This window comes from Cyrtonyx montezumae, unplaced genomic scaffold (assembly GCF_038088225.1).
Source record: "Cyrtonyx montezumae isolate F1298 unplaced genomic scaffold, pur_monq_1.0 scaffold_3, whole genome shotgun sequence".
Lineage (NCBI taxonomy): Eukaryota > Metazoa > Chordata > Aves > Galliformes > Odontophoridae > Cyrtonyx > Cyrtonyx montezumae.
The window spans coordinates 88,042,847-88,056,390 of NW_027072034.1; the positions used below are offsets into that span (position 1 = coordinate 88,042,847).

At 39.6% G+C, this 13,544-nt stretch overlaps 1 protein-coding gene across 3 annotated transcripts in view; it reads left to right on the forward strand.

The window, feature by feature from the left end:
• Positions 1-13,544, forward strand: part of TSPAN9 (tetraspanin 9) — a 157,095-nt gene that overhangs the window by 11,148 nt on the left and 132,403 nt on the right. The window contains exon 1 of one of the 3 annotated variants that reach the window (XM_065742359.1): positions 10,238-10,392. The exons of 1 other annotated variant lie outside the window; for it this stretch is intronic. The gene's annotated coding sequence lies outside the window, so the exon portion shown is untranslated. Of the gene's footprint in view, positions 1-10,237; positions 10,393-13,544 lie in introns of those variants that run through there. One more of the 3 variants, XM_065742358.1, reaches the window with a different exon arrangement.

Below are 13,544 nucleotides of genomic sequence, written 5' to 3' on the forward strand. Positions count from 1 at the left end.
TGATTGCTTGTGCAGTTGCATCAAAGTGCTGCTAAGTAACAACATAAATGTAATAGAAGAGGACATTAATTTGCAGTCGTTTTTCTTCCTCCTCGTTCTTATCTGTCTCTGGCATTTGGGGGAAACAAGGAAGACTCTGCTATTGGATTGGTACAGAACATTAAGTCTATGGGCCACTTTCATTAACCCTTTCAGTAATTAAGTTCTGTTGTTTTATGTAAGTTTATGCTTACAGACCAGCTTAGAAAAGCAGACAGTTAGCCTTATGTTTACTCTCCTAGGGATGAGCTGCAAACCTATTGATTTGTGGTTTTATACTCTTCTTCAGGAATATAACTTCAGCTAGCAAGTGGGTGGACTATGCTGCATTTCCTGTCTTTCATTGTTTTCTGTCAGTGAGGAACCAGCTTCTGAACCTTCTGTGAAAGGAAGGGAGAGAGTCAAGAGGCACTTTTTCGAGTCACAAGTTCTGTCATGTTCCACACTGAAGGCTGCAGAGGCTGCAGTCCTAGTATTGGGTCCAGTGAAAGAAAATAGTCTACTTGTACTCTTGACTTGACAAGAACTGTTGCCTCCTTTTCTGTTGCTTATGTTAAACTTGTAAAGACATCTGTAGGCAAGGAACGTGTGCTGTTGTATATTTGGGGGTGTGCTGTTGTATATTTGGGATTGAATGATTAGAGATTATGGTCTGTGAAAGAATCTCTGGGCAGCTGGAAAAGGTGAAGCTTGCTTTTACTCTTTTGTAAGTTGTCATTGCAGGTGATGCCACACAATGGCTAGTGACTCAGCCTTAGGAGTATGACACTGATCCTAAGAAATTATTTATGTAAGAGAAATAGTATGGGAATTTTCAGTGTCAAAGCAATAGTTTTGTTGTCCAGCTACTATGGAAAATCTCACTTGAGGGTTCTGTATGTTTTTTTTGGGGAAAAAAAGCAATATGTATTAAGAGGTGCACAACTAGTTTAAAATCTGTACTTTTTATTGGGCACAAATAGCTTCTGGAACTTTCTCTAACAAGATGGCACAGAGATAGTTGGACAGACATTCATATAGGTAACATCTGTATAAGGCAAAATGCTGCATAGTATCAGGTAAAGAATCTATGAAATTTCATAGCGTAGCATTTAAATCGTCTATAAAAAGCATTGGTTTAGGCATAAAGTTTCCTTCTTGTAAAACCTTTGTGTGTTAACATGATGATTTTTTGGTTTAGTTTGTGTATGTCTTTTATGCTCTTGAGTGTTGCTCTATTAATTCCTGTGTCCTAAGTAAGCTGGACTGTACTGGGTGAGGGAGCATACCAGTGAAAAGGCTGCTGAGGAATATTGAAATGGTTAATTTTTAGCCTAAGAGTTTCCTTACTGTTTCTTTTTCTTTTTCTTTTTTTTTTTTTTTTTGCCACATGTTATGATTGCAGTACTGCAGTCTTTTTTTTTTAATCTTGTTTCCACCTCTTTAAAATCTAATACTATGGAAATTAATGTAGTATTAACAGTGAAATTTAAACTGTCTTATATTATGAAATAGAGAATTCCCACAGCAGCCTTAACTCTACTCCAGAAAAGAAAGCATACCAAGTAAATGTCTTAAGTTAAATGACAATGTAGCACTGGGCACTAGGATATACTATATTTGGCTGATTACATTACAGGTCTGGTCCAAATCTGTGGCACTGTTGAAACACTAATTATACTATATGATTATGTTACACTGGTAAATGGGCATGGGTTTGATTCCCATAATGATAATATGCGAAAGAATGCATGTCCATCGAGAGAGGAAATAGGATATTTCAGACATTTTTCTTGCATGTACAGGAATATGCAATTTTCTACACTTTCCATTATGTTACTTAAATCTGTTTCACTAAAAATTAGTGTCCTGTGTCTAATGCAGGCCTAGAAATTCCATCTGTTTCTTTACCTTGATGATCCGTGTTAGCTATGGAATTTCTGATAGTCCTTTACTGTAACTCAAGGACTTCGTTTTTGAAGGTGTCAGTTTCTTTTAAGAAGATTGGATTTTGTCATGTTGAATGGATTAGGAAATGTGCTTTTTACTTTCTATGGAATATACTTAAATTTATGCATATCAATGTGTTTTTCATAATGAAATTTTGATACAGGTCTGGTTTTCACTTGTCTAATTTGTTTTGAAATGTAAGGAGGGTTGTTGCTCCCAGATTCTTTTAACTGTTCCGAATGGGATGAGGCACAGAGAAGTACTGTACAAATACAGGCTGTGCAGTCTAGCCCAAAATGAGATCAGACAAGGAAGGTGGGAGAATTATGAAAACAGATTTCATTAACTTATGTGTCTGGCTTACAATTACAGAAATAAATTGTTGATCTGACTGTGTAGGAGATGCGTGTTTATTAAGAAATACATAAATATATATGTAATGCACCTAGGTGTTCTGCAGTCCAGCTGATATTTTGTTTGTATCTGATTTGAGTTCTTGACATAAGTCTGTGTTCTTTGTCATTTACAGAACTTGTGCATTTAAATAGGTAGTAATAGGTTAGGTCTTCAGGAATGTTATTACAAGTTCAGCTAAGATAGTTTGAGGAAAAGAACATTCCATGGAGCAACAGCCTTGGGATTGGCCTCTTATGTGGTAAGAGCAATTTTGTTTTTTTTTGTTTGTCTTTATTTTAAACTGGATTCAAAGACTTCAAAGCAGAATTGATCCTGTCCTGTAAGTTGCTAAGTAATATGATATAACTGAATTATAATATGACATAAATTTGAATCTTTACTTTGATGTGGAGAAAGGAGAATTATTTGTCTCAGAGATACTGTTAGAATTAATTACTGTTTCTTCTCAGGTTTCTTGAACCTGAAATTTTTTGCACCCATTGTTAATTAAAGAGGTGCTATTTGGTGTAACCAAGAAAACATGTTTTCTCATTACTTCTCGCACATTCAAAAATCAGATTTGTGATCCTCTTCCACAGGAAGACTTCTTCTCCAGATTAAAAAGTTTAAATAACATTTTCACTTTGAGTCTTTAGTGATGTATGAAACCAAATCTCCTGATTGGAAAACTAAGTGAGACTTTACTCTGCCTTGTTTGAGAGGAATGTCAAAATGCAGAGATGAATATATTTACTGATGGAGCATCATTCTCTGTTTTTCCTTAGCTTGTTTCTGCTATTTCTTGTCACAAAGCTTCTGCAGAACTGTGGCGTTGGAGAAGGGGGAAGTCATTAGAACTTCAAACTCTCTGTTGAGTCATTATAACGTTGTCTCCTATTAGTGTGTTTCCTGGCACTTTGTGGAGTTGCTGCAGACTTGCAGGAAGCTAGGATTCCCCCAAGAAAAACCACAGGAGTTTTTTTTTTTTTTTTTTTTTTTTTTTCCTGGTACAGACCATATTTTTGCATAGTGTATTGTTCAGGATTGTGGATGTCTTTGCTAGGCTAGATACTTGGGCTGACCATTCAGGGCATTTGAAGAAGTTAAGCATATATCTAGATATCAATAGCCATTAATCTTAGTTCTGTCTCCTTCATGAAGCCATCAATCATCCTACACTATGTGTTCTTACTGGAACACAATTTATTTACTGGGAAAGTATTAACTCTTATTCATCTCTGTATTGTTCATGGTTAAACTGTGTTATTCAGGTGTTTTATCTTTTCCATCCTGCCTTCACTGCTTGCATCTATATTGCCCTTGAATTGACATGGGGATTAGTTGACCTAGTATTGTAAAAGCTTTCTTGTTTTGAAGTCCTCACTCAGAGCACTGTTGAAGAAGGATAATTGGGGAATTAGAAAACAGTCAATTAGCTGGGATTCAGTGCTCAATATCTGAGATAAAAAAAACCCAACACGGTACAATTAATGGGAAATGCATGACATAAATGCACTATTACCATACGGAGCACAGAATGTAGGAGGAGGTAGAAAACCAGTTGTATTTCCTCTAATTTGCTGTCATTGGTGTGTTTCAGAACCTCTTGGAGAGACTCCCAAAAGTAACTCTACAGGAAACTTACTGTTCGAATTGAACTGTATCAGTCAAATTTCATTTAAATGATGCAGTTATTTGAGTTGACAGTTGATAAGACCAGTTTAGATTTCTCTAAGGTATTCAGTACAAAACCAGACAGTAAAGTCTGATGGAAACTGAAAGGGTTGGTGATTTGAAGAAACAATTACACAAAATATACATTATATATATATTCTGTTAATATATCTCTATAAGCATAGCTGCTGAATTGTTGCATTATATGAGTAATGCTTTCTTGCAATACTATAGTAATCCTTAAAATGTTGTGGATGATATTTGTGATGTAGCACTGTAAATGGGAAGGCATGTACTATCACGTAGGCTATACTTGGTAGGATTATTACCCCCTTGCATCCTGTGTGGCCAATAGGAATACCTGCTTAATAGTAATAAAACTTCCACTGTTAAGTCTCTTTGCATCTGTTTCTTTGTTTCATTAGCAATCAACAAAAGTCTGTTGTATGGCCAGGGTTACAGAAGTTTTTACAGATTTTACTGTACTTTGCTGGCAGTGTTAAGAAAGATAGTAGGCACTGTGGGCATGGAGATAGAACTTTGTGTGGCTAAGAAGAGAAATGGAATTGAGTACCTGTGACATTAGACAGGACAGATGACATGGGTTTGTAGGAAGCAGGAAGTCTCACGTTTACAGGATAGTTTGAATTTTGGTGTAAACTTAAAGCAGAATAAGACTATGCAGAAGCTTTGCCTCTGACATGAGAGCACATAGTGTTTTGATGCTAGTTATTTTTCAGTAGTTCCCAGCTGAAAGAAACAATAGTAGACTTTTCATACAGTGCTGCTGGGAGGAAAAAAATGAAGTTACTGGGCAGATCTCATATGATGAATATCTTTTTGTCCTATTAATTTGTCCTATTTATTAATCTTTTTAAAGGGTTTGTACGATTTAAGGTGGAACTAGGTGGTATCAGATGTAGATTTTTTTCAAGTGTGTTTCATTAAAAAAAATTAAAAATATATATTCTTTTAATAAGAATACTTGTAAATTTCTGACAGGCCATGAGTGTTGGCTGCTCTAGTCTTGGCTTTTTTCCTACTTTAAATTTATGTGTAGTGTCCTTTATTTGTTAGCACGATGCACTATGCAGTGGATTGTGGGAATATAAGAAAGTATATTCAGAACCGAAGCTGTGAAGCAAGATGAAAAGCTTGAGAAAGGAAGGCTGAGAACCAAGGACACTTCCAGAAGAAAAAGAAAACAAATTCAAGTGAGCTGTGTGATGGCAGACCCTAATTGGAGGAAGAGTGCATGGCTTGGAACAACTTATGGCCCTGATTAGACAGGCACCTGTATGCACGTTTAAGGACTGTCTTGGAGAGTATCTTGTTGATGTGTAAAAGCGAGTGGGAAAGTTACCAGAGAAAACTTGTGAAAGTATATAAGGGATGTTAAAACCTGTAATAAATGATTTGGATCGTCCACATCTGAGTCTGTGCCTCAGATGCTGCATACACCTGAGGCAAAGAACTCACTGCGTACCTCAGCCTTCTCCATGCCTTTTGCCATTTCTCCATTCTCATTTATCAGAGGGAGTTCACAATCTCTCTTTGATCCGTCTCTACTGATCAATGTACCTACAGAATCCCTTCCTGCATTTTTTTTTTACATCTCACCAACTACTGTTCCATGTGAATTCTGGCATTCCTTATCCCACCTCTGCACATTCATACAGCCCCCTGTATTCCTACCAGGTGACATGTCCTTTTTTCCACTTTTACATGTCCATCTCCCTCAGTTTGACCAGCAGGTCCTTGGTGGTTTCCTGCCTCCTCTGCTTGTTTTCCTGTACTGGGGGTCAGAAAGCCTTGATGCTCTCCTTAAAGTGTTGCCAGCTTCAACCCTCTCCATTGTCTCTAAGGGCATCTTCCCAGGGATCTCGCCAAGTAATTCCTTAAATAGCTTGAATTTTGCTCTCCTGAATTTCAGGGTGCTGATTCTGCTTTTTGTCAGTCCTGTCTTCCTCAAGATCACACGCTCCACCAGGGCACAGTCACTACAGCCCTGAGTACCTCCAATCTTAACCTCTTCAATGAGCTCACTTCTGTTGGTGAACACCAGGTACAGAAACACTTCTCCTCTGGTTGGTTTGTCTAATACCTGGACCAGGAAGATATCATCAGTGTTCTCCAGGAGTCTACCAGATTGCTTGCAGCCCACCATTTTGCTCTCCTAGGATACATCTAGGTTGTTGAAATCCCCCAACAAGAAGAGAGCCTGTGAGTGCAACACTGCAGTTAAAGCAGGAAGGCTTCAAGACGGCTGGCTCCCCCTGAACAGGCAGCTTCTAACAGACCCCAACAATCAGACGTCCTTTATTATTATATCCTTCCAACTCCTCCTCCTTATTACCCAGGCTGTGTGCACTGGTATAGAGGCACTTCAGCCAGATTGTTGGCAATGTTATCTTCTCTGAGGAGTACCCATAAGATCTTCTGAGGCAATCCAGAGATTTTCTCCCCCCTCTCACCCCCATCCCCGTTTTCTAAACTGACAGCATACGCTGGCCCTTTTCTATAACATAGGACTCTACCTTCTTCCCCCACTAAATCTAGCTTAAAGCCCTGTTAATCAATCAAGCCAGCTTGCTTCTCAGAACACTTCTGCCCCACCATTTGTATTCCATCTGATGCCCACATACTCAGTTTCTCAAAAGGCTTGTCCAAGGTCATAAAACCCAAAGCCCTGACCATGACACCATCCACACAGCCAATCATTTATCTGACCCATTTTCCTCCTCCATTACAGTTTCCAGCCAGCAATCACGTGGACAAAAGAGAACACTACTTGCACTCCTGATCCTTTCAATGTCTTTCCAAGGGATATAAAGGGTTTTTTTAAATGTTCTGCTGTTCTGTTTTCACAGGGTCCTGAGATCCAACTTCAGTGAGAACAAATAGATAGTAGTCATCCTGTTTCATCAGATATGGTTGCCTCATCTTTACATCCCTAACATGTGCCCCTGACACTCAGCAAATCTCACTGGGCAGCAAATGGGGGCCTAAGTACCCCTCAGCACAGAGTATTTTTGCTAGTTCTTGTTCTGATGTGGTCCCTTAGTAGGCCCTGCTTAATAGGCAGGTTTTTCTGCTTTTTTTTTCCCGTTTTCTGGGTTTTGACTGCTTTCCACACCCTTTCCTTTTTCCATACCCAGAGCCTAGTATCTGTTGCTCAGGGGCACTATGTGGATAGGGAGGAGATGCCACTTTCTTCTTCAAGCTGAGATGAGGCACAGTATTGTGACATTCTTCCTCAAGGTGGAAACCTGGCTTAGCTTATTCCCCTTGCGGACTTAGGACAGAGCTGTTAGTCAGCATGTGTCAGACTTCCTCCTTTCTCTCCCTCTCTAATTTCCAGCCTGGTAATTTCATCTTGCAGCCTGGCCATCTGCTCAAGAAGTTTATCAAGCAAGGTGCACTCCCATTCATGACAATCCTCTCTTCCTTAGACCCTTGAGCAATTTCCAGATTCCACAGTTCCTCACAGCCATAAGTCTGGACAGCTCTGTTGCTCCCTGGGAGGTCCATCTGGGTGCCTGCATTAGCCCTGAAGGGTTACTGCCCCTCTGAGTTTCTGACTCAGCCCAGCTGTTGCAGTGGGTGATCACCATGTTTGTTCTAATAACGTCATTACCTAAATTAAGACTTCACATCAATCAAGAAAAGATTTACTGACACAAACTTTAAGAGCAGCAGGGCCAAATCATATCACTGCCTGGAACACAGGAGTCTGATGTAATACTTGGCTTTGAATCGACTCTCCCATGACTCTCAGTAACACACAAAGAAACAGTCACCCACATTACACATCTACTTTTGTTCAGTATTTTTGTGAAATCTGTCAAAAAAATTCAATACTGTTCACACCATTGTCAGCAGTACACATTACATCATAGTAAGCAGCCTGTCTCAACAAAGCACAGTTAAATAAATATTTAGGAGAGTAAACAATAAAGAGAGTTTTAAAACAGATCATTCTGCTTGTATATATTTCACAGGAATGTCAAAGTTTTTAAAGTAGTACAGACCAGAGTTCAGGAAGTACAGAAGTTTTAAAATCGCTATTTGCTCAGCCACATACCTTCACGGCAGTGCTACTGGTTTGTGCACATACTCAGCATTACTGTTGTATAGGTATACTCAGGTAATAAAACCATCACATATACTATTATTTGGAAATCTGTCCTCTGTGTTGACTGTTTCACAGCTGTGTGCAGATCAATCCCTGAGGGCCTGCAGCATGTTTCTCTTCTTTTCCTGATACTCCCATAGTGCAATCCCGCTGCACTGTGCCTCTTTTTGCTTAAAAGGAAACGTGTCCAATACGATTAAACAGTCTTCCCTTCACATAGTGCAGCATACATATGCTACATTCTTAGAACACCAGAAGTTCCCTGGTTCTGAGAAGAAATCGTATAGGCACATTGGTCAGACCAGAGCAAGTATAACATTCACACCCTGCCAGCTCTTTACTTAGAACACAGGATTGTGTGCTAACCGCTACATTCTCACAAGAAATGACAATTTTACAGAGGTCAGTGTTTCACAGTGAATCTCAGATGAAGGAAGTTGTTCCCACTTGAAAATCTCTAATTAAACATAATGAGTATGGAACAGACTTAAAAGCTAAATCTCAATCAAAATCTCATATAAATCAAATCTCATACAAAATCTCTCACCAAGCAACATTTCTTGAGTTAACTGTTTTAAACACACTTAAACTCACAGACCCACCATCAACCTTGATGACAACTACAGTCTCTGATGATTGCATACTATTGTCATACATCTTCTCTTAATGTTTTTCCCACATTTTCCTTTCAGTGAACCTCGCCTTTTTGTACCATGTCAGAAAGCAATCAAGAGCTTTCTTCAAGAAACTTGCAAGACTATAATACTGAAAGACTATTATACTGAAAGATAATAGAACATATATATAATAATACTATGTATTTTGAATTTTAAAGTGCTTACTTCACGTTTCTCCTGACTGGGTGTCCATGAAATTATGCAAATAAAAATGCATAAGGTGAATTAACAGACATTATTTTGAAACAAAGGTTATATATATATTTGCAGTTCCTTGTAATTTGAGAGAACAGAACAAGACATCGACATAGTCATAAAACAATTTCAGTATACAAAACTTACAGAAAGACTGAAGATGACTTTTTCCTCTCTTTACACATCCTCCCTTTAGAGGAGAGAATTTCTTTGCCCATACTACTTTTTCCTGCCACATGCTGCGACTATCCTCTCATTCACCTAAGCTTCATCAGCCTCACTTGATACATCTCAGATTGGGTAGTTCTGGATATTTTAACAAACAGGAATTTGTCTGCGCTTGGCTGGATTCTTTCAACTGCACCCTCATTGGCTACTTATAGGTAGCTGTTACATGCCAACTGTAAACTACTGTTCCCAAACTAGTAACAATTGTCAAAAAAATAAAAAAAATAAGACACGAAACTTAGAGCTTAGTCTATGCTTTGGTATGTGCTACTATGAAATGAAGCATTTGCATGAAAAACAAATGCAGGAAACTCTAAGAATGTAGATTCCTTGACATCAACTCTTCCACTGCAGTCTGAGGAACACTCCAGATATGGACGATCCAAATCGTTTATTAGAGGTTCCAACATCCCTTATATACATTCACAAGTTTTCTCTTTTAACTTTGCCACCCACCTTTACATGTCTACAAAATACTCCACAAACACTCCTTAACCATGCTCTTATCCAATCTGGGTCAAGATTTGTTCCAAGCCATGAGGTCTTCCTCCAACCAGGGTCATCATCATGCAGCCATCGTGCAGTTCACTTGAACTTGTTTTCCTTTTCTTCTGGAAGTGTCCTTGGTTCTCAGCCTTCCTTTCTCATGCTGTTTATCCTGTTCCACAGCTTCCACTCTAAATATACTTACTTTTATTCTCACAGGTGGTTAGTCGTATTGTCTTTCAAATCCTTGAAACTCACATCTCTGAATCTCTAGTAAGAAATGGAGGAGCAAAATCCCTCCCCCACTCCCACTATAAAAGAAGAGCAAGTCTGAGACAACTGTATAATTTTTGCAGAAACTGGAAGGTTAGTTTAGTGGGACAGGATGAGCCCAGTGGTGGCTGTGTGCACGGTCTTTCACTTATGTTTTCCAAATCTGTCACGGGAACAGATGTCTTAAACCTGGGATACCTCCTTGCTGTGGGCAGAAATATTCCTTTAGTAAGACCGTCTTTGGTCAGGGGAGCTACCTTTCTCCTTTGTCTTCAGGCTGCAGCATGGTATTACATCATAGCTACAGACCTGTGCTGAGCACTGGATGAGTGAAGCCCTGCAGGTGATATTGTCCAAGAGGTGAGATCTCACGTGTCATGTGCATGGGGAAGCCTGAGTTGCTAGAGGGAGGCCAAAATTCAGGGATTGTGGGGGAAGAAGCCATGGGTGGTGGATGAGCTGACAGCTCTCCTCGGAAGCTACTGAAGTGATTCCAGTCTTCTCCCTTACATAAAATTTGACTCTAGCCTTGTCTTCTCCTTTTCAAGCTTTTGGAAACTTTTCTTGCTGAACCTTGAGTATTTTGTTGTCCCCCTACTTCTAATGGGAGGTGGGAGCTCCATCTCTCTTGATAAGGCCTTCAGATCAGGAGATTTTAGAAGGGCAGAGGGGAGGACCTCTGGTATGAAGTTTTTCCTGTGCTTGGGAAAACACGACTACAAGGGTAAATGAAGCTGTACTTAGTACTTTTTATCAACACTCTTTCTGTGTTTTTACTCTGATGTCAGTGGTTCAAGGGCTGGTTTAGCCAGGTTCTGTGATGATTGGGGTGAGGGACCCACGGACACACCCTGGGAAAGGGTAAGGGGGAAAGGGAAAAGGGAGATGGGCTGAAAACAAAACAGCAGCAACAATTTGAGGAGGAAAGCTAATTTACTGAATAAGATATTGGAATGCAAAATAACACAATATAATACAATAAAATTGGAATTGAAGCTAATAAATAAAATAAAATGAGCAAGAGAGGGTGTCAAGTAAACCAAAGGCCTTTTTCTAAATGCTGAAGGCGAGACAGCTGGCTCCAACTGAAGTGCGTCTACACCGGTGCACACAGCATGGGCAACAGGAGGAGCTATAAGCTTTGGTATGACAGGTGAACTGTGGCTTAGTCACCATCACTGAAACCTGGTGCCTCTCAGTGGGCCCATGTTTTCCTTGTTTATTCTTTTACTAATGAGGTAGCTTTTCTTGTTGCCTGTGATGTCCCTTGCCAGTTTCAAATTCAGTTGAGCTTTGGCTTTCCTAGCAGCACTCTACAACATCAGAATCCCTGTTGTCCTCCTACAAAGGAGGAGTACCCTATCCTCACTTCTATCTCTTGTGAATGAGATCTCTTTTCTATCTCTTTGCATTAGAGCTCAGTCTCAAGTTCCTAGTTTGGCCATGTTATTCTGTATGTGTACATATTTTCCTGAGTAGTAGAACAGACTGTTTTGCCTTTTTAAAGGAGATTATTGTGAAAGACCTGCCAGCCTCTCCTTTCCTGGTTCAAGAGGCATAAGTGACCCTAATGTTAAGTACGTACATTTGTCTTTGCAAGATCAGATACTGTATTCAGAAAATCCACAGCTGTTCACAATCCACAACAACCAAGCAGTTAGCAAACACCCCATCACTTGTTGTGAGTGGGGTGTGAAAAACTGCCAAAGATTCTTTTGCTTACCATAGTTTTGGTTCTATTTCTGCAAAAGTTTCAAGCTGAACCTACAACATACTCCATGGTTCACCGTTTCAGCCCAGTCTCTCCATGGGGGGAGATGCAACCTTGGACTGGGTCTTGGAAAATGTACTCACATATACACTCCCAGTGCAATGGTGTGATGCTGGGGCAGACCTAGACCCAGTCTTAAAGGCATCTAGCCCTATGACGGTGCAGTACTGGGACAGGCAAATTCTGCCATCTAGTCTCTGTCTTTAAAGGTACCTAATCCTTTGATGGTGTGATGCTGGGGGAGACCCTTTCTGTCACCTAGTCTCTGTCTTTAAAGGTACCTCACGCTGTGACGGCTCAATAGTGGGGCAGATCCTTTTCACCACCTAGTCCCCGTCTTATAGGAGAGAGAGAAAGAAGGGGAGAGGAAAAGAGAAAAAAAAAAAAAAGAATACAAAACGATTTCTTACTGCTTCACTCCCGACATCTCAATCCCGTCTTCGTTACCAGTTACGTTTCAGGGTACATTTGGATCTGAGAGATAGGATGTCTCAGGAGCAGAGGCAAGCAAACTGTGCACTCAGAACAGCACAGAGGATTGCAAGTTTTAGTTGACATACACACACTCACATGCACGCAGGCACCCGTTTTTAGATAATCCCTGTAACTGGGAAGCAGAAACTCCCTAAGCAAGTGCACTGTTACTTACCAACCCCTGAGAGACTCAAACCGCTGAAGAGGAGAGAGAAGCATGACAGTGGGGGATTTGATAGTGCCAGCTGGGCATCCCGTGCTTCAAAGTGCACCTTTCCTTTCTCCCCCACCACTGCCTCTCTCCTGCTTTTTTTTTTTCTCCCCAAGGTCAGCAGGATTTGTTCCACTTGCAGCCTGTATCTGCGTGGCCAATGTGTGATACATTGCCCAAGTGGAACATCTATATGCAAAACAAATATTTGCAAAAACAAGATAAACTACCAAGGTCAGCTCTCTCTACAAAACATTGTATTCTCTGCTTCAAAGTTATTTTTTTTCCCCAGACAAACTTCAGAATGGCAACTGTTGTGTTCCATATTATTTTATCTTTTCAGTATTCTGAAAACATATGAAGGATTTATAAGCAAAAATTCAGAGTAGTTCAAATTGGTATTTTAAGTGCTCACATGAAAATTACCACAAGATTTCCTCTAGTACTGAGCCTAAAATTGGAATCATATTTTTATTAAGATCATGTGTTGAAATACGTATTGAAACACGGTACTCTTTGCAGGTCACTGCAGTGATGTATTGGGAGATGCATGGTAATCATCCGGTCTGACTCTTAAGTAAGAACCTTCTATAATTTCTGAGTGAGCAGTTCGCTCATGTGCCTCCTCTAGTCTACTTTTGAATATGTTAGACTTACTGTAGATGTTGAACGGTATTTTTTTGCAGCTGAATGCATGAATATTTATTTGCACATGAACTCTGAATGGTATTTGCAGCCGTTAACAAAATACTGTCAGTAAGACCTTAAGAAAAACCTTTGTCTTTTTTGATAAGTGTAGGAGATTCCCTCTCCCCCACCTCCCTTGGACTGATGTCAGATGATTTATCTCAATTTCTCCAAATAACGTAATAAAAAGTAATCCATATTTTAGGATGTTTTAGGGACATAATGCACACTAACAAATTTGTAGTGAGTCAGGATATTGTATTTTTATTTTAGCACTAAGTTCTGTAGTTAATAGAAAAGCTAGGCTTTCTCTGTTTTTATCAAAATATTTTCTTCTGCTTTCAGAGCTAAAAAGAAGAATTAAAATAC